The following is a 20,865-nucleotide window of genomic DNA, read 5'->3' on the forward strand; positions in this document are numbered from 1 at the left end:
TTGCATGGACTTCACATAATGGAAGTCAATGCAAGTCGCCTCCAGGTCGCCCCGAAGTAGTACAGGACCCTTTTTCTAAGTCGGAGCGACTTGTGTCGCTGCTATTAGAACCAGTCCTGTACTACACTATGGGAGCGACGGTGCACGACTTGTCAGGCTGACCAAGTCGCCTGACAAGTCGTACCAGTGTGAATGCATTTGTTAACCTAAAAAAAAAAATATTGATCATGTTCCCTTAAAGCATGTGATACAGCACAGTGTTTTGCTGTGTAATTTGGCCCCTTCTATCACCGAAAATACCTGGCTGACCCTGCCTGGCTATGTCCTCCCTTCTTTAAACTGACCACAGTATACCATGGCTGCTGAGCCCTGACACTGTGGTCAGTTTACGTGCCTCTGTCATCCGCAGCCCTCCTGTCCTCCTCTGTCCTCTCTTCCCCCTCCCTCCCTGCCAGTCTGCTCCTGTGTCAGTGCCCCTCCCCTCCTGCTGCTGTAGTTTTATTTAAAGTTTCATATCCTGTCTACAGTCTATTTATTAATCCTGTGTGCCCCCGTGTCTGTGTTAAAAATAAGCCATTCTTTACAAGTTTTTAGAGTGCCACTCGCAGCTCACATGACTCGTTGCCTCTCTCCTCCTCCCCCCCCTCCACTCCTCCTCCCCTCCAGACTGACACCAGTGAGGAATCCTTGGCCCTGCAGGCAGCTCTCAGATGGGGAGAGGAAAGACCTGACGGGTCACGTGAGTAGCGCTCGGCCCTCTGAAAACTGGCAAAAAAAGGCTTATTTTTTTTAAAACACATACACAGGCACCCAGGATTATTAAACAGACCAGGCAGGATGGTATAAAATGGCTTAACAACAACTTGAAAGGGGAAGTTGAGATTCCAGAGATGGGGGGGGGGCATTTGCCCCCCCCCTGCCCCTACCTGCGGATGCCCATGACCCTTCCTTTATCCTTTTTTGGAGGAGGCCTCTGGTTTCATTGCTCTGGACATGGACATGTTAGGAGCATTTGGGACATTCAATTATACCAGCGTCTCTTTTTTCACCTGTTTTTCTCACACCCCATTTTTTTTTATATGAGGGTTTTATTTTCCTTTTTTTTTCTTTTTGCATTTTTTCTATGTCTACTGCCGTGTTTCCATTCTTATCTATTTAGCAGCTGTCCCCCTGCTGTGACATGGTACATTTTAATGGCCAGTCACAGTGGGAAGGTACCTCAAGCTCTGCTACCCTACTCACAGACATAGCAGCATTGTGGATGTTGTACAGACCATGCACTGTTTGGTACCACTCATATTAGTCTGCCTAAAGGTTATCTATTTTTGCTGTGGAACTTATGAGTGCCAATGGACATACATTTGTGTTACCTTTAGGAATTGTTTAGTTTCTTCTTTTTATGTACATTCTTGGCACATGAAGTATAGCACTTTTTGTTTACATGCATTAAGACTGTTAAACTTTTAGCTACTGCAATGAGCATTTCTTCTAACTGCACTGCAAAAACACTGTTCTCTATGTGCCTTTTCTCTTTTGTAATACAAAACCAAAATAAAGATTATATATATAAAAAAAAAACTTCTTTGAGCAAAAAAAATATGAATATACAGTGCATCCGGAAAGTATTTACAGCACTTCACTTTTTACACATTTTGTTATGTTACAGCCTTATTCCAAAATGTATTAAATTCATTATTTCCATCAACATTCTACAAACAACTCCCCATAATGACTACATGAAAGAAGTTTGTTTGAAATCTTTGCAAATTTATTGAAAATAAAAAACAAAAAAATCCACGTGTACATAAGTATTTACAGTCTTTGCCATGACACTCAAAATTGAGCTCAGGTGCATCCTTTTTCCACTGATCATCCTTGGGATGTTTCTACAACTTGATTAATAAATTCAGTTCTTTGTACGTGATTTAGAAAGGTACCTGTCTATATAAGGTTCCACAGTTAACAGGGCATTTCAGAGCACAAACCAAGCCATGAACTCCAAAAAAATGACCCCATTTTGGAAAGCAAACACCCCAATGTATATTCTATGAGGCACAATGAGTCTTTTGAACGTGTCATTTTTTTCCACAAGTTTTTGGAAAAAGTGGAAAGAAAATGAAAACGCATTTTTTTTTTACACAAAGTTGTAAATTTATAAGATATTTCTAACACATAACATGTACATAGCAAAAATTACACCCCAAAATACATTCTACTACTCCTCCTGAGTATGGCGATACCACATATGTGGGACTTTGTCACAGCATAGCCACATACAGAGGCCCAACATGCAAGGAGCACTGTCAGGTGTTCTAGGAACATAAATTACACATATAATTTCATGACAACCAATCACACTTTTGAAGGCCCTGGAACCCCAGGACAATGGAAACCCCCACAAAATTACCCCATCATGACCTGTCATCAGAGTACCCGAGTACCTGTCATCGGAGTACCCGAGTACCTGTCACCAGCCCATCAGAGTACCCGAGTACCTGTCATCCGAGTACCCAATTACCTGTCATCAGAGTACCCGAGTACCTGTCACCAGCCCATCAGAGTACCAGAGTATCTGTCATCAGAGTGCCCAAGTACCTGTCATCAGAGTACCCGAGCACCTGTCACCAGCCCATCAGAGTACCTGAGTACCTGTCACCAGCCCATCAGAGTACCCGAGTACCTGTCATCAGAGTACCTGTTGGGCTGGTGACAGGTACTCGGGTACTCCAATGACAGGTACTCAAAGTACCTGAATACCTGTCATTAGAGTACCCGAGTACCTGTCATTAGAGTACCCGAGTACCTGTCACCAGCCCATCAGAGTACCCGAGTACCTGTCACCAGCCCATCAGAGTACCCGAGTGCTCTGATGGGCTAGTGACAGGTACTCTGATGGGCTAGTGACAGGTCCTCTTTATTGGGGGGGGGCAATCAGTGTGTTTTGGGGTGCACTATGATCGGTAACTAGCTGTTACCACAATCTCCTCCTCACACAGGATCAGTGTGTGAGGAGGAGAACACGGTGACAGCTAGTTACCGTGTTCTCTGTTGACATTCTGTGATCGGCTGTGATTGACAGCCGGTCACGTGGTAAAAAGCCAATTTCATTGGCTGTTTACCTTGAGGCCCTAAATGTATCCCTGTGCACTGACGGGGTACCACATTACGGTGAGTATTCTCATTTTGCCTCATGACAATTATGCTCCTGTTCATGGGACACAGTACAGTTTACAATGTGAGGCGAAGACAATACAGTTACAATACAATTCAATACAGGAGGAATTAGAGGGCCCTGCTCGTTAGAGCTTACAATCTAGAAGGGAGGGTCATGTGAAACAAAAGGCAATAACCGTGAGGGATGGTCTGATGGAGAAAATTGAGATATAGTTGTTAGGTGTGGGTAGGATAGGCTTCTCTGAAGAGGAGGGTTTTCAGAGATCGAGTTAAAAGACAAGAACATAAGAGGAGCACTTTCAGAATCGCAGTTTTGGGTGGAGTCCCAGTCTTAGTCCATAGAGTTCAATACTGAGTTGGCCCACCCTTTGCAACTGTAACAGCTTCAACTCTTCTGGGAAGGTTGTCCAAAAGGTTTAGGTGTGTGTCTATGGTAATGTTTGACCATTCTTCCAGAAGTGCATTTATGAGGTCAGGTACTGATGTGGACGAGAGGGCCTTTCTCGCGGTCTCCGCTCTAATTTATCCTAATGGTGTTCTATCGGGTTGAGGTCAGGACTCTGTGCAAGCCAGTCAAGTTCCTCCACCTCAAACTCGCTCATCCATGTCTTTATGGACCTTGCTTTGATTACAGTCCAAATCATTTGGTGGAGGGGAGGATTTTGGTGTGGGTTCTTTCAGGGGTTGGGCTTTGCCCCTTAGTCCCAGTGAAGGGAACTCTTAAAGCGTCAGCATACCAAGACATTTTGGACAATTTCATGCTCCCAACTTTGTGGGAACAGTTTGGGGATGGCTCCTTCCTGTTCCAACATGACTGCGCACCAGTGCACAAAGCAAGGTTCATAAAGACACGGATGAGCAAGTTTGGGGTGGAGTAACTTGACTGGCCTGCACAGAGTCCTGACCTCAACCCGACAGAACACCTTTGGGATGAATTAGAGTGCAGACTGCAAGCTAGGCCTTCTCTCCAACATCAGTGCTGACCTCACAAATGTGCTTCTGGAAAAATGGGGAAACATTCCTATAGACACACTCCTAAACCTTGTGGACAGCCTTCCAGGAAGAGTTGAAACTGTTATAGCTGCAAAGGGTGGCCAACTCAATATTGAACCCTATGGACTAAGACTGGGATGCCATTAAAGTTCACGTGCGTGTAAAGGCAGGTGTCCCAATACATTTGGTAATATAGCGCATCTTCAGATTCCTGTATCTCTGAATATTCTGATCCAGGAAATAATCAGATCCTTCTTTTAATTTTTAAATCTACTGTAAAGAATATTAAAGTAGAATTTTGATTGGCTTCTATGGATCAACTGCTAAGAATTCCTCTTTCCAGCATTCCCACTGAACAACTCTGCCAGCGACACATTTTTTTTTCCTAGTTTCTTTTTATAGCACATGTTCTGTAGCCCACACAGTTTAGGATCTTAAAAAACTGACACACTAAGTGAATGGACCTTGAGTAAACTTTCTATCATGTGTTAAAAATAGCATAAAAGACAGACATAGTGGGTGTCAAGGCTCTGTTGTACAGCTGGCCTCCAGTGATCCAGTGATGAATATGAAACACACAGATCTCAACAACATCATAAGAATTCTTCATCTGCACTATTACAATGGCCTCCTTGTTTTACATTGAGAGAAAAAAGTCAAAGCTGAAAGGTTGTATGCACAATTGATTTTAAATATGATTATTTTAGGAAAAATAAAATTCATGATACATAACTTAACCACTTACGGACCAAGTCTTTTCTTGGCACTTTTTGTTTTAAAAAAGAAATCTGTATTTTTTGCTAGAAACTTACTTAGAACCCCCAAATATTATATATATATATATATATATATATATATATATATATATATATATATATATATATATATACTGTATAAATATATATATATATATATATATATACTGTATAAATATATATATATATATATATATATATATAGATAGATATATATAGATAGATAGATAGATAGATATATTAGCAGAGACCCTAGAGAATAAAATGGTGATTGTTACAATTTTTTATGTCACACGGTATTTGGGCAGAGGTTTTTCAAACAAAAATTTTTTTTAAAAAGTACACTTTAATGCATTTTAATGAAATATTTTTTACAGGTTGCCTATTTAGAGTTACAGGCGGTCTACTGCTTGAAATATTGCTCTCGCTCTGATGTTCATGGAGATACCTCACATGTGTGGTGTGCACACCGCTTACATATGCATTTGCTTCTGCGTGTGAGCACGGAGGGATGGGGGCAAACTCTGGTTCTAGGAATGCTAGAATGTAACAAAGTAATCTCTAGGAAGAGGACGGAGAAGTAGACATTCAATTTTTTATCCTATTTTTATTCTTTCTTTTACACTGTCCATTTTGTAGTTTTGTTATCACTTTTATTCCTATTACAAGAATGTAAACATCCCTTGTAATAGAAATAAGGAATGACAAGTCCTCTTTTTGGAGATATCTGGGGTCTATAAAACCCCAAATCTTTCCTCTACCTTTAAAAGAAAAAGGTAAAAAAAAAAAAAAAAAAGACATTGATCTTATGCTTTAAAAAAAGAAAAATGTTCACTTCCACCCTAGACCGAAAGCTCCGTCGCTCCGGTCCTCCTAGATCATAGAGGTGATCAGAGACAATCTGGTTTCTCCTCTTCTCAGTAACCAGCCACGCGAACCTTCGGATGGTCTCACATGCTCATAAGAACAGTAGCCTCGAGAAACACCGACAAGCAGTTTCTAAAAGCGATCCAGCGGCTAATCAGCCACAAACCACTTCAAAGCCACAATGTATATACTGTAAATGTATTGCAGTCTTGAAGTGGTTGTTCTATATAAATTCCTATGAGGAATTTGAGGTACAGTGTGGAGTTTGCATACCAATGTCCACTCCAACTGAGAGTTATGCTGAACATGCAGGGCTTAAATTTCCAGCAACCAAAATAATAGAAAATACTTTTTCCAAATAGGTAGCGCAACAATCTTACCCCCTTACAATAAAATTATAACTGCATATACAACAATGTCCATTTGTCTTCACTAATAGTTCATATTATCATATTATTCCATTAATCATCCGATATTCTCACCACGTGCAAGCGTGCATACCATTCCCCACAGGTCACAGACTCACCAGAATAATTAGCCTCTCATACTACTGATCGGCAAAAGCACTTTCAGAAGTATTCCTTTTTTTGTTTCCCAGATGTACCACCACTTCAATACTTCATCCTTAGTAATCCTCCCCATTCCGGGTTTCATTAGGAATTAAAAATAGAGAGAAATCCCAATAGCATGATATTGTATGACCATTTTATTAAAATCAAAATGCCACTCACAAAAGCAAGTTAAAATCTAGGCTTATCATAAAGCTCATACACACTCGACCATCAGAACCATCAGTACTCATTGGGATTACTAAGGATGAAGTATTTAGGTGGTGGTACATCTGGGAAACAACAAAGGAAATACTTCTAAAAGCGTTTCTGTAGATCAGTAGTATAAGAGGAAAATTATTATGGTGAGCCTGGGAACTGTGGGGAGTGTTGCACACGTAGTCAAATTATTGGATGATTTATGGAATATTTTGAACTATTAGTGAAGACAAATGGACATTGGGAGACACTAATTTGTGGACTTTTACATCAAGTGGACATATCTCTTGCACAAGGTGGATGCTGTATGTGTTGTATATGCAGCTATAATTTTATTGTGAGGGGTTAAGATTGTTGCGCTACCTATTTGGAAACTTTGTTTTTATTTTTTTGGTGGCTGGGTATGTGTATCAGTTAAAGGTGGCTGAAGTTGCACAACTATTTATTTTAGTAAATTAGGTTGTAATTCTTCTGAGTGCAGGGTTATAATAATAATTACTGTAAGGGCTTGAACTTTTTGGCCAACTGCTGGCATCACCACCTGGCTCGACAAATTTGGAACTGAAAACTGAAGGAGCCCATTAGTTAGGTTGCAGGCCAGTTGCTGCTTGTTACTGTACTTTGTGCATTAATGCCTGGCATGCTAATTATTCTTGCACATATCTAAACAGTGGACACTACTCTTTATCTTCAGGCCACAGAGTATTTCAGGGAACATTGCTTTAACTTCAGAGTGAAAACCATTAACATCTCTGCGACCATCCAGAACCACCTATAGCCAGGTCTTGGACTACAGAAACATGGAGAAGGAGACTTTCACCTTCTACTACTTTGCTGGTTAATGTGTTGCACTATCTCCTCCAGTCTGCATGGAAGGGAGCTATAGCCAGGAAAGCATATGGACATCTATGAAGAATGCTGAGGATCATGGGAGTTGAAGTCCAGGACACCCACCATACAATGGGACTCATGGATCCTTTTTACAACAGTTCCCAGAGTACACTGAGGCAGAGAGAGAGAGAGAGTGGTGGAAAAGCTTTTACTGGACTGCTCTAAGAACTGCTTCCTCTTGGTAGCATAGAAGTCCATGTGAGCACGTCAGCCTGTGTGCCTACATCTCTGAGGAGACCAGATCGGTGGGGACTAGAGCTTGAGGCCTGAGAGCAGTGACACAGGGGCAGCGCTGCACAGATCCAACGATCCTATTCAGCGCATGTTGCAGGGAGACTGAAGTGCTCCCTCACTCTCCCCTCCTTCACTCCAGATCACCAGAGTCATCTGTACAGAGACCAAGAGCCCCTTTCTTACAGCTGCATCTCAGGGACTGGCGAAAAGGCTCACTACCCACCATTCACACACTGATAGACTGACTTGCTGGAAGCAGGACACTTATTATATAACATCTACATACACTGCATGCTAATTTACCAAGACAAGTGCACCAGTGCGGTTTATGGGTCCCAACTATAGCCAGCTTAAGAACACAGTGAAGGACTGACCCTATAAAGCCATTCTACAAGCCCCTATATATTACTCAATAAAAGGGTACCTCTGTGCAGTTAGCCTAGGCCTATCATAGTCACCACTAATGCTCTTTGGCTGTATAGTGTCCCTAAATGCAGCTAATTCAAACATATTACTGTCCATTGCTGCACTCACAGTGATCTTACTACTGTTTAGTCTGATCCTGGTGCATAGTGTTTTCCTATTTCTACTGCTGACTATCGTTACATAAATATAAATACATAGTTAGTCAGGTTGAAAAAAGAGACAAGTCCATCTAGTTCAACCAAATAAAAAAAAAAAACAACAACCATACAATCTCACATACACAATCTTATACCCACAGATGGCCCCAGCAAAGCATGATCCAATTTGCTACAGAGGCAATCAGATATTCACTGGATAAACTTTATAAATATTAGTACCCAGTTATATTATGTACATTTAGGAAAGAATCCAGGCCTTTTTTTTAAGCAATCTACCGAGCTGGCCAGAACCACCTCTGAAGGGAGCCTATTCCACTTTTTCTCTGCTCTTACTGTAAAGAAACCTTTCTGTACTTGGAGATAAAATCTCTTTTCCTCTATCGTAAAGAGTGCCCCCTTATCATCTGTGATGGCCTTCAAGTGAGTAATTCAACACCAAGTTCACTATATGGACCCCTTATGTATTTGTACATGTTGATCATATCCCCCCTTTATCTTCTCTTCTCAAGAGAGAATAAATGTAGTTCTTCTAATCTTTCCTCATAGCTGAGCTCCTCCATGCCTCTTATCAGTTTGGTTGCCCTTCTCTGCACTTTCTCCATTTCCCTGATATCCTTTTTGAAAACTGGTGCCTAAAACTGAACTGCATATTCCAGATGAGGTTTTACTAATGATTTGTAGAGGGGCAAAATTATATCTCTCTCTCTGGAGTCTTTACCTCTCTTAATACAAGGAAGGACTTTGCTCACTTTGGCATTGCATGATATTATTAAGTTTATGGTCTGACAAAACCCCTAGATCCTTCTCCACTATTGATTCCCCCAGTTGTACTTCCCCTAGTATGTATGATGCATGCATATTCTTAGCTCCCAAGTGCATAACTTTACATTTATCTACATTAAACCTCATCTGCCACATAGTTGCCCAATGAAACAGCGCATTGAGGTTGGCTTCTAAGTTGGAGACATCCTGCAAGGATGTTATTCCACTGCATAGCTTAGTGTCATCTGCGAAGACTGAAATGGTACTTTGTTTTATCCCAGACCCTATATAATTTATAAAGATATTAATCATACTGATATTGATCATACTGTATGTCATCATACTACTTTTGCTAATTCACTTTACCAATCATCCTTTTACCAATCACCTTATGTGACAATATATTGAATCTTGCCTTTACTTGTTTGGTGTCCGTTTCCTAAAACAGTTTCACTATTGTGTATCTGGTATTGGTTTCAGTGATTTCTTTGGCATTGCAAGCTGTGCTCATTCAACCTAGTGTGTCAGAAGGGCTGAAGTCATTAAAGAGGTTAGGGCAAAGAACAGAGAACCCATCCTATCCAGCGGCTCCTAGAGGGGTAGTGCTACACATAGGTCTTAGTGCGCCCAATCTCACATGCAGCACTCAGGGGCCCTCTGATTGCAGATCCAAAGGCTTCAAAACCCTCAATGAGACACATTCCATCTGCATGGTGAACACATATTCACCCTTTAATCTCCAGGCCCACTCGGGGAGGTCACACCATCCATTAGTAGTTCAGTCCCTTCAGACTTCTGTAAACATATTGTAGCATCTAGAAGCAGGAAGATGCATCCACCTCTCTTGGTGTGACCACAGTTATGTGCATCTGTCAACACGCACGAAACCCAGGCTGCTCTTACGGGCACTCAGTGCTCAAGTTCTTTGCTGATAGTAAAGTAACTGGACACACTCACAAGTCTGGATACAATAAGGATTTTATTGGAACTCTTGTAAGAATTTAACATAGCAGGACTTATGATCAGCAGATTAGGATCTGATGGCCATGCATCTGTCAGTGTGACGGCAGCAGTGACCAGGATGAAGTGCATTAAGGTAGGAGTTTTCAGTATGGACATTGTAACCTCACTACCAGGCTCTGACTAATTCATGTACCTATCTCTCTGACAGGTACAAGAATCAGGTATGGGCACCAACTACAGTATTTTGGTGTGGCAGCCCAAAACAATTCTAAAGGATGTCAGCCCCACCCCCCAAGTGTGTTTCCCTTTGATTGCATATTTTGAACTATTGTGCATACCCTATATAAAGTTGTAAATTCTTCCACTAGTGACTGTCTGTTTATCAGGCAGTGCAGTCAGCACCCTTGCAACAGCCAAGGAAAAATATAATACATATAAGTCATGTACAGTAAAACCTTGGATTGCGAACATAATTCGTTCCGGAAACATGCTTGTAATCCAAAGCACTCTTATATCAAAGCAAATTTTCCCATAAGAAATAATGGAAACTGAGATGATTCGTTCCACAACCATTTATTCATAAGTCCTTCAGTTTATAGTGCATATAAAAAGATTATAGCATTGCGAGAGGTTATATAACCATAAAATGTCCATCCACAAATAGACGCTTGCCCAAGGGGATTAGACGCAGAATCCAGCAGGAGCTACAGAGTATCAAAGAGAAGAGAGGGGCCTCTAAGGGCTCTTTCACACGGCCGCTCCGTGTGAAAGCTCCGCTGCAGGACTATTTTTTTTTTTCACGGAGCGGATGACATTTGTGTCATCCGCTCCATATGCCCGCATATCATCCCATCCGTTTGCGGATGATATGCGGACATAATGTAAGTCTATGGGCATTGCGGATGTCAGCGGATGACACCGCTGACATCCGATTTTCCTTCCTTTCCGTTTTTTGAACGGAGGAAAAATAGGGTTCTGTTCCGTTCCAAAAAACGGAACAGAACTGAAAGGAGGAAAATCGGATGTCAGTGGATGGTATTCCGCTGACATCCAGTGCCATCTTAAGAGCCTTATAGGCCCCCGGGCAATGCAGTGCACTGGGGCCCCGAGAGAGAGAGGGAGAGAGAGAGAGAGAGGGAGAGGGAGAGAGAGAGAGAGGGGGATATATAGGGCAGGAATAGGATGGCACAGACAGTCAATGGAGAGAGAGTGAGAAAAAAGAAATCAAGCAGCTGCAGCAGTCTACATACCTTCCACAACGGCTGCACAGCACATGAAGGGAGGAGGTGGGTGGAGCCCATCTTCTAGGCGCGGAGAGAGGAGGAGGAGCCGACGAGGAGGATCCTCCTCCACTGTGCATGATGGGTCCTCTCAGAACGTCACTGGTTGCTAGAGGCCAATCGGCTGGCCTTCCTAGCAACCAGTGTGCAGGGAGACTCAGAGCCACTGGCGGACAGCGGGGGGGGCCTGGCGGACAATGGGGGGGTGGCCCTAGACCACCAGGTAAACTTATCTGGAGACTGGCCTGGGGGGGACAGTGTAATTGCCACCCTGTGTGTGGGGCCCCTTGGCAAGTGGGGCCCCCGGGCAACCGCCGGGCGTGCCCAATGGTAAAGATGGCCCTGCTGACATCCGCAATGCCATAGACTTACATTATGTCTGCAAATCATCCGCAAAAAAATAGGATGATTTGCGGACATACGGAGCGGCCGTGTGAAAGAGCCCTCTCATGGTTGATGAATAAATCAGGCACATCTAAATATGCAGGCATCCGGGGTAAAGCTGTCCACAAAGACTATCTTCTGCACCGCTTGCTGCCAGTCTGTAATCCTGACCGGGAAGACCACCCTGCAGTAAAGCAATCTGAAAGCGAGGGGCAGCATGGAAGGGATGACGTAGATGTCGGTGCGGAGGATGGTCTATGTGGACAGCTTTAGCCTGGATGCCTGCATCCTTAGATGTGCCTTTGCCAATCATCAACCATGTGAGTTGCTAAATGTTGTACCTTCATTAAATTTAACCATATTGCTACACTTAGAGGCGCCTCTCTTCTCTTTTATACTCAGCTGTGACTTGAGGCTACTTGTATATCAAGACATCGCTTGTATATCAAGTCAAAATTTATTTGAAAATGTTGCTTGTCTTGCAAAGCGCTCTTAAACCAAGTTGCTCTCAAACTAAGGTTTTACTGTAATGTTGTTTAGTGAACCATTACTGGTTTGAGCTGACCCATCAGATTGCACTGAGATTAGAGGTCCAGTAAAGCACAATCACAGCACTGCACTGCAATACTGAGCAGACAGCATAATATGTACTGTATATGTACACATATAATACCAAACAATATACAGAAACACATTTTTAAAACACTAAAGCCTGCACTGCCCATGAGATTTTTTACTATTCAGTAGCTTTACATTGACCTCTTGCTGTGCCAACCACTTAATTTGCAAGGCATTGATGCTGGTCGCTCTCTGATGTCTATGACCAGTTAAAGGAATAAGATAACGTGATTGCTACTAAGTATATAAGCACTTATTTAAACAAATTGAATTGAACTCAAGTGTACTTCATAATGTGCCCACTGAAGCAAATGAACACATAGATAGGATTAAAGCAGACTACAGTCCAGCTGATAATTATAACTTCTAATAGCATTTTACACACTGCACACTCGTCCTTTGATCCCCTAAGGCTTGAAATCATTACTTTATTTTCAAAATACTGTCAGATCATTTTTCCCTTATACACAATGTACTCATTATTGGAGAAAACTCGCACGGAAGAGCCAACTGTGGACAATTTCTAATGATTACATAATATAAATCTACTATTTTAGACATGCAATATCTTTTAAAGGCAAAAGAAATACAGTATCTTTCAAATGACCTTCTGAACTGGATTGATGAAGTAATGTAATGCAGTATAGAATTGTTTATTTTTTGACCAAACCATAAAAAATGTAAAGTACACAAAGAGACATGGACTCAAATTTTTGACTTGTATGTCATCTATAACCTTTATGTGCACAGTTCAGTAAAAGCAGCCAATAAAAAAAAAAATGTCATATGATTCGATTACAATAAAATTAAATATGATTGAATTATATTATGTTAACTGCATATGCTCTTTGCATTGCTTTTCTAAAAAAAGCCAAACAATATAACACATACAGATAAAAATAGTGGCAGAAAACGAAAAGGTCACAACTGCCAATCCTTGCTTTGTTTATGATATTCAAGGATGCATAAGTCTTTAATTAAATCCAAAAAGCTTTTTCTGCTGAACCACATTCTCATTTTTTAGCACTTAGGCCCTCCAGATTCCATAAAAAGGTAGAAGGAGGGAAGAGGCTTTTTAGATAAAATGAATAACTTGTACTTTATAAAAATAACTTGTACTTTCCACCCTTTTTCTCTTCCTGTTGTATAAAATCTGCTGAAAATATAAAAGGATGGCCATTAGAAATCAGTGAGTAAGGAAAGATTCACTTTGTGTGTGATGAAATAGAAATAAAGAAGGATTGGACCGGGCAGAACCTTAAGTCTCCATTCACACTAGTACGACTTGTCAGCCTGACAAGTCGCGGACCGTCGCGGTGCATTATGTAGTACAGGAACGGTTCTAATAGGAGTAACACAAGTCGCTCCGACTTGGAAAAAGGGTCCTGTACTACTTCGGGGCGACCTTGAGCGACTTGCATAGACATTAATTTTATGAAGTCCGTGCAAGTCGCGCCGAAGTCGCGGTGCACGCGACTTCACAGGTCGACCCCAAAGTCGTGCCGCTGCAGTGTGAACCGGCACTTAATGAAGCAGATTTATTGATAAAAGCTGGGAACAGGTGAAAGCATGTTCATAGACATAGGGGCTCGCAGGCCTTATTTATACCAGATTTTACAATAGAACTACATTGGCTACAATAGGAATAATTTCTAAGGTCTATGTCACTGTAACTAACCATAAAGTTTATACCTGTCATACAATCAGACAAACCTATTCATTCTCAGAATTCCTTTTCAGTATATTTATTAAACATTATTTGTAAAAGTCATTGTCCATTCTTCCACCATTAAAATTATTATCTGCAGACAGTATGACTAGGGTTGCCACCTCATCCCTTTAAAACAGAACACATATTAATTACACAGGTTCTGTGGCTGATTAAGGTGGTAATTAAACTCACTTGGAGCCTTCTCTGCATTAAATTAGCCTCAGAACCTGTGTAATTAATTTGTGTTCTGTTTTAAAGGGATGAGGTGGCAACTCTAAGTATGACACCCAACGTATGCATGGGACCTTGAATCTAGTGAAGATCACTGTAATAGCTTTGCCTACTAATTTGAACTAAAGTGATTTCCAGCTTTCACAGGGATCCCACAGTTATGTTATATATATATACTTACATTGATCCAGGCTGAACCAATGTAACTATGTAAAAATTGCCATACCTGGAAGTCAGCTTTAATTATCACAAGAACCTTTCACAGTCCTGAACTGCTAGGAGCAAAGGCGGATTTAGGTAAAATAGGGCCCTAGGCAAGGTAGTAGCTTTCTTTCCTGTACCTCATGGACTGACTATAGTCCAAGAGGTGTCTATAATATGGCAACAGGCACACTGAAGCCATCTCATTTGCATTATCGATACTAGTGTGGTACCATTAAATGTCAACTGCCTGAAAGAGCCTCCTGGTCCACTTTAGGTGCATGAAGGTTGTATCTGGGCCCCCTGGCCATCCACTGGGCTGTAGGCTGCTGACTAGGTTGCCTTGTGGATGATCTGACTCTGGCTCAGCAATAATAATGAACACCTTGAAACAGTTATCCAGATTTTTGAAAAAGTCTCTGTGTACAAGGCCTCAATCTGTGCATCACTGTCAGTGGTAGGGTAAGGATCATGAAGTGTCTCAGCACTGAAGTGATTCATCTTAGGACAGATATAAATCTACTGGATCTGAGGGACCCCATCCCTACTGGAAGATCTGAAGGCTTGCCTTATATAGTATATAGCACATCTGTTGTTAATACTATCCAATCCCCTATTGCTTCTGTTATATTGCTTCTGTTGTCGGTCACTTCTTGATGTTAAACTGAAACTTGTTTAATTAGCTAGAAAAAGTATGCAACCAAAGGTCAGAAAACTGATGCTTTCACTTGAAGATCTCTGACAAGCATTTAACCACCTCCCTACCATGCTATAGCCATTGTAAAGCTACAGTGCGGCTCTCCAGTTCTGGGAGGGAGTCCCTGGACGTCTTCCAACATGTGCATCTCCCCCGCACACCCTGGGGGGGGGGGGGCGCTTTGTGACTGCTATGTGCCTTGGACACAGCGGATCACAGATCAGGTTAAAGGGTCAATCACAGCAGCCCTTTACCATGTGATCTGTGTCCAATGACAGCTGTCACAATTTAAACAAGTCATTTGCAAGTTATTGGCTCTCCTTGTGAGGATAAAAAGAGCCTATCTGTGAGGGGCACAGTGAGTACATTTGTGCAATGATAATCAGTGCCTTGATCATCAGTGCCCTGATTATCAGTGCGCTATCAGTGCCCATCAGTGCCGCCTATCAGTGCCCATCAATGGTGTCTCATCAATCCAGCCTTGTTAGTGCCGCTTCATCAGTTCACATCAGTGCAGCCTCATCAGTGTCCAACAGTGCCCATCAGTGCGCATCAGTGCAGCCTCAAAAGTGGCCATCAGTGCTGCCTCATAAGCGCACATCAGTGAAGAAGAAAAATTACTTATTTTCAAAATTTTATAACAGAAAGTAAGACATTTTTTATTTTTATTTATTTAGCAAAAAATAAAAAACCCAGTGGCGATTAAATAACACCAAAAAAAAAATCTCGATCTGCCTCAAAAAAATGATAAATATTTCATATGGGTAGTGTGATGCATAAATTAGTCATTAACAGCGCTGAAAGCTGAATATTGGCCTGGGCAGGAAGGGGTGAAAGTGTCCTGTATTGAAGTGGTTAAAGTAGTTGTAAAGTCATATACTGTATTAAGCCCACCTTGTAAGGACCACCAGTGATAAATGTTTATTAAATAATGTTATAAATGTCCCATTTTAAATGTTATTTCTGCGGTCATATGGCCAGGTTTCTCCTTTATAGCTGACCTTGTCCTAGGCCAGAGCTGGGCTGGGCTAAGCCTCAACATGTCACATATTCTAGTAAAGCTGCTTCAGTCTTTCCACACCCCCCCCCCTTCCACAATATGCAGAGTGGGCTGCACTGTCAGTCAAGTATCTGATCTTCCCCACGGCCATGCACAATGGAGCGTGTGGTGATTCAAGCATCTGATCTGCCTCAAAGGGTGAAGCAATTGTTGCACCCCCTAGCTGTGTTGCCAGAGTGCTAGGATTTTTGTTTGTTACTGTAGGTAATTTGTTTGGCTTGGCTAGCAGCCAAGCCTGGTGTTTATCTGGGTCAGGGTTTGAAGGACTCAGTTAGAGCTGGATGACTCACAGACTGCACTACTAAGACCTCCCTCTACTTCTAGAAACTTGCAAAATATTCTAGAAGAATGGGAGTGAAGGTGAGGAGGAGTTGTCTGGAGTATTCTGAGGGCCCTGACCAATCCGCAACAGATGAGTTGGCAGGCCCCCTCAAATACTCAGGGTCAGCCCAGCTGGGGCAGTGGAGTTCCGGTGGAACCTGGAGTGTTAGGCTGTCGGTGGACCTTGAGGGTAGCCCCCTAGACTGGGGGAGGGGGGTGACTTCGGGCCTGGGCTCGGGTGCGGAAGGGACCCTCTTCAGGACACACAGAGGTGTCCTGACCGAGGCACGGGAGCACATGAAGGACAGCAGGAGAACACTGGTGGGCAAATCTACAGGAAGTAAGACAGTGATACAAGTGATACAGTTGGAGAGAACTGAGAGGCATGCTTGAGAGGACTGGGAGAGAGCAGTCTAGGATGGATGCAGAGTCAGTCTGGGAGGACTGTAGAGTCTTAAGGGCCATACACACTATAAGATTTTCTGAAGACTTTTTCCTTCAGATTTACCTTTTCTATGTAGTGCAAGGGCCTGCCAGATTGCATACAAATTGAAAGTGTTTAGGTTTGACCTCATATTATATGGTTTTGGTAAGTCTGAAGGAAAACGTCTTCAGAAAATCTTATAGTGTGTATGGCCCATTCGCCAGGAAGGCTAGAGAAAGAGGCAACTGCAGCAAGGTGGTGCTGGGATCAGTAGCCACAGGAGGAGGACAGCTGGGCACTAGGACTTCGCTGCACAAACAAGGGGCCCGCAGTCCCTGCCTGTAAAGGGCATTGCAAACTGGTTCTGGGAGTTGAAGATCTACAAGCAAGATTTGTGCTGGAAAGAACTACCAGTGAATGGCAGGATCAGCAGGAAAGCTTAAAGCTGTATTCAACTCAAATGCAAATGTTTATTATATTGCAGCGTGCTAATTCTTAGATGTGATGCTGCATTTGTTTTCTTTATTAAGCTTTCCCTCCTTTATTTTCACTTGGTGATCTGGCCAGTAAGTTTGGTGTTCTTTTTTAACAGAACAAGCTATCTTGTAAATGCATCAGTTATAGTGTTGAGGCAAAACATTTTCCACTTCAGTTATCAGCTTTTATTAATAATTAATAATGTAAAACCTTTATCCCAAAAGAAACATAACTTATTGTAATTGGAGTGTTAGCTGAAGTTTGACTTTAATTTGTTATTGTATCTAAATCTGCTAGTCCATCAATCCCCTCCCCTCAGATTAACAATGCTGCTGTCCAAAGGTGCCCCGTGTCCCCTTTATCCAGAGTGGAGTGGTTCACTAATACAGGAGGTTTGTTGCTAGCCAGATAACTCAGTGAAAACAGAGGGGTAAAGTCTAAAAAAAAACACAAATGCCACCAAATCTAAGGACTAGTATGCTGCAGTATATGACATTTTCATTTTTAGGTTTAATACCACTTTGAATAAAAAATCAAGGACACAGGTTGATCATTAAAATTATTAGAAAGGTTGTAGTGCTTTTTTGGAATTACAACCACTTAAAAAGCAGTATGGATGAGCACGGGGCACAGCAGACAACTGCATTGTCAATCTTAAGGGGGGGGGGGGAGGCGGTAAATATACTAGCAGATGTAAATACACTAACAAATTGAAGCCAAACTCTAGCTAACACTTTATGGGTTCATGCACACTAGACATCTAAAAAAATTCCAGAACCTCTGGCAGGAAAAGCAGCATAAAAAAAACGTTCATAGTGGTTGGTACTGCCCAAGAGTTGCTTACACAGAACTCTAATCCTGATTTGTGAAAGTGTACACAGCATGCAAGTGTAAAAACTGAGGCTGGTTTGAAGCCAATGGATAGTTACACCAAATATTGATTTGATTAAAAATGTTTCTTCTGCTCGCTTACTTTGCATTTTGTAAATCGATTTTAAAAAAATCAATTAAAATATATATTTTTGAAAAGCATTCTTACTTTTTGGCACGCACACATGTGCACCCTTTGGGCACAGCGCATCACATATTGTGCTCAAGAGCCGATGACGTAGACGCTTTACATGGTGCTCTTTACCATGTGATCAGCTGTGTCCAATCACAGCTGATCACATGTAAACAAATGTCGGTTATCTGCATTTTCTTTCCTCAGTACTGTCTGTGGCTGAGGAAAGGAAAGCTGATAACAAGCTTTCCTGTGGTAACAGGGGCATTTACACTGATAATCAAGGCACTGATCATCAGTGGCCTGATTATCAGTGCAGCCCCATCAGTGCCGATTAGTGCTACATATCAGTGTCCAACAGTGCTGCGTATCAGTGCCCATCAATGCTGAATTTCATTGCCAATTAGTGTCGCAAATCAGTGTCTATTAGTGCCACCTATCAGTGCCCATCAATGCCACCTTATCAGTGCATCCTCATCAGTGCCCATCAGTGCAGCTTATCAGTGCCTTTCGTTGCCACCTCATCAGTGCCACCTCATTAGTTCAGCCTCATCAGTGCCCATCAGTGCAGCCTATCAGTGCCCATCACTGCACCCTATCAGTACCCATCAGTGCAGACTATCAGTGTCCATCAGTGCAGCCTATTAGTGTCCATTAGTGCAGCCTCATCAGCACAAATCAGTGAAGAAGACATATATAGTTACATAGTTACATAGTAGGTGAGGTTGAATAAAGACAATAGTCCATCCAGTTCAACCTGTGTAGGTGTGTGTGGCTGTAATCATCTCACATACCCCTGAATGTTCTGATCCTTGAGATGTACGTCTAAGAGTCTTTTGAAAGCCACCATACTTCCCGCAGAAACCACCTCTTGTGGTAGAGAATTCCACAATCATGTAGCCCTAACAGTAAAGACCCCCCACGTTGCCTGAGGTTAAAACGCTTCTCCTCTAATCGCATTGTATGCCCTCGAGTCCTCATGCAATTCTTTCGACTGAATAGCTTTTTTTCTAAGCTGAGATCTCCATTGACATATTTATAAATTGCTATCATGTCCCCTCTCAGGCGTCTCCTCTCCAGGGAGAATAAATCAAGCGATTGCAGACGCTCTTCATAATTAAGGTCTTCCAATCCCCTAATTAGTTTAGTTGCCCTTCTCTGGACTCTCTCCAGCTCCAACACATCCCTCCTGAGGACTGGCGACCAGAACTGGACAGAATACTCCAGATGTGGTCGGACCAGAGTTTTATAAAGTGGAAGGATTATAGTTTTATCTCTGGAATACATCCCTTTCTTTATGCATGCTAATATTCTGCCGACTTTGGCAGCTGCCGCTTGACATTGCATGCTATTGCTTAGTCTATCCTCTACCAAGACTGCCAGATCTTTGTCCATTTTTGATTCCCCAAAGGTTCCCCCCCTAAAGTGTATTGTGCTTTTATGTTTTTAGTCCCCAAGTGCAAAACCTTACACTTCTCCACATTAAACCTCATTTGCCATGTCGTTGCCCACTCTGTTATTTTGTCAAGGTCATTCTGTAGGATATCTGCTTCATGCTGTGCAGTTATTGCCCTGCCCAATTTTGTGTCATCTGCAAAAACTGATATAGAACTACTGATCCCATCCTCAATGCTGTTTATGAATAAATTAAACAAGGTTGTGTGAGGATTAGCTCGGTGGTAGGCGTATGGGTGACCCCTTTGGGGGTGCGTTTTCACAGAGAGATAGCCGACAAGTGCTTGCAAACAAACAGTGTGGTTTATTAAATGGTGTTTTCTTCACCAGGCTGTATGCAGCAAAACATCCAAAATAAAATAAAACACAAAATAAATCCTTGCCTCTGTGGGCGGCTACCTTCTCACGCTGGAACCTACCTAAGAAGTCTTTCCAACCTACTGTTGGGCCGACACTGCTGATCCTACAGCAGACACTCAAATGTCCATTTGTTTGCTTTTCACACAGCACAAACATTGTCCATTGAACATGTCCCTTTGTTTTCTTTCACACAGCACATGTTCATTTATAACAGGATCCTTTACTCTTCAGATTCTTCACATTGAACACAGTTCATTTAACAGGTCCCTTTACTCTTCACACTCTTCACATGGAACACTTTGTCTTCTCACCTTTGAGACGTCTTCACTCGTGGTTACCCTCCTTAGCTTCACATCGCTGTAGGGGGTCTTCTCCCATGCTCACCAGCTTGTCGGGAGGCACACATCCGACTGTCCCCCTCTCCCAGCCCACACGGCGACAGGCGGCAGCAGTCCTTCTCCCATGCCCACACGGCGTCGGGAGGTACACGTATGTCTGTCCTCCTCTCCCAGCCTACACGGCGACAGGAGGCAGCAAACAATAGGAATTTCTCTGAACAAATTATAGAGCCTTAACTCCCTCATTCTGAACAGGTGAAGGCCTTTCAACTTCCTGCTGGCTAGCTCTGTAGCCAACACCCTAAATTAATTAAT

The sequence above is a fragment of the Pelophylax lessonae genome (genome assembly GCF_965119305.1).
Source record: "Pelophylax lessonae genome assembly, chromosome: 3".
NCBI classification, from domain to species: domain Eukaryota; kingdom Metazoa; phylum Chordata; class Amphibia; order Anura; family Ranidae; genus Pelophylax; species Pelophylax lessonae.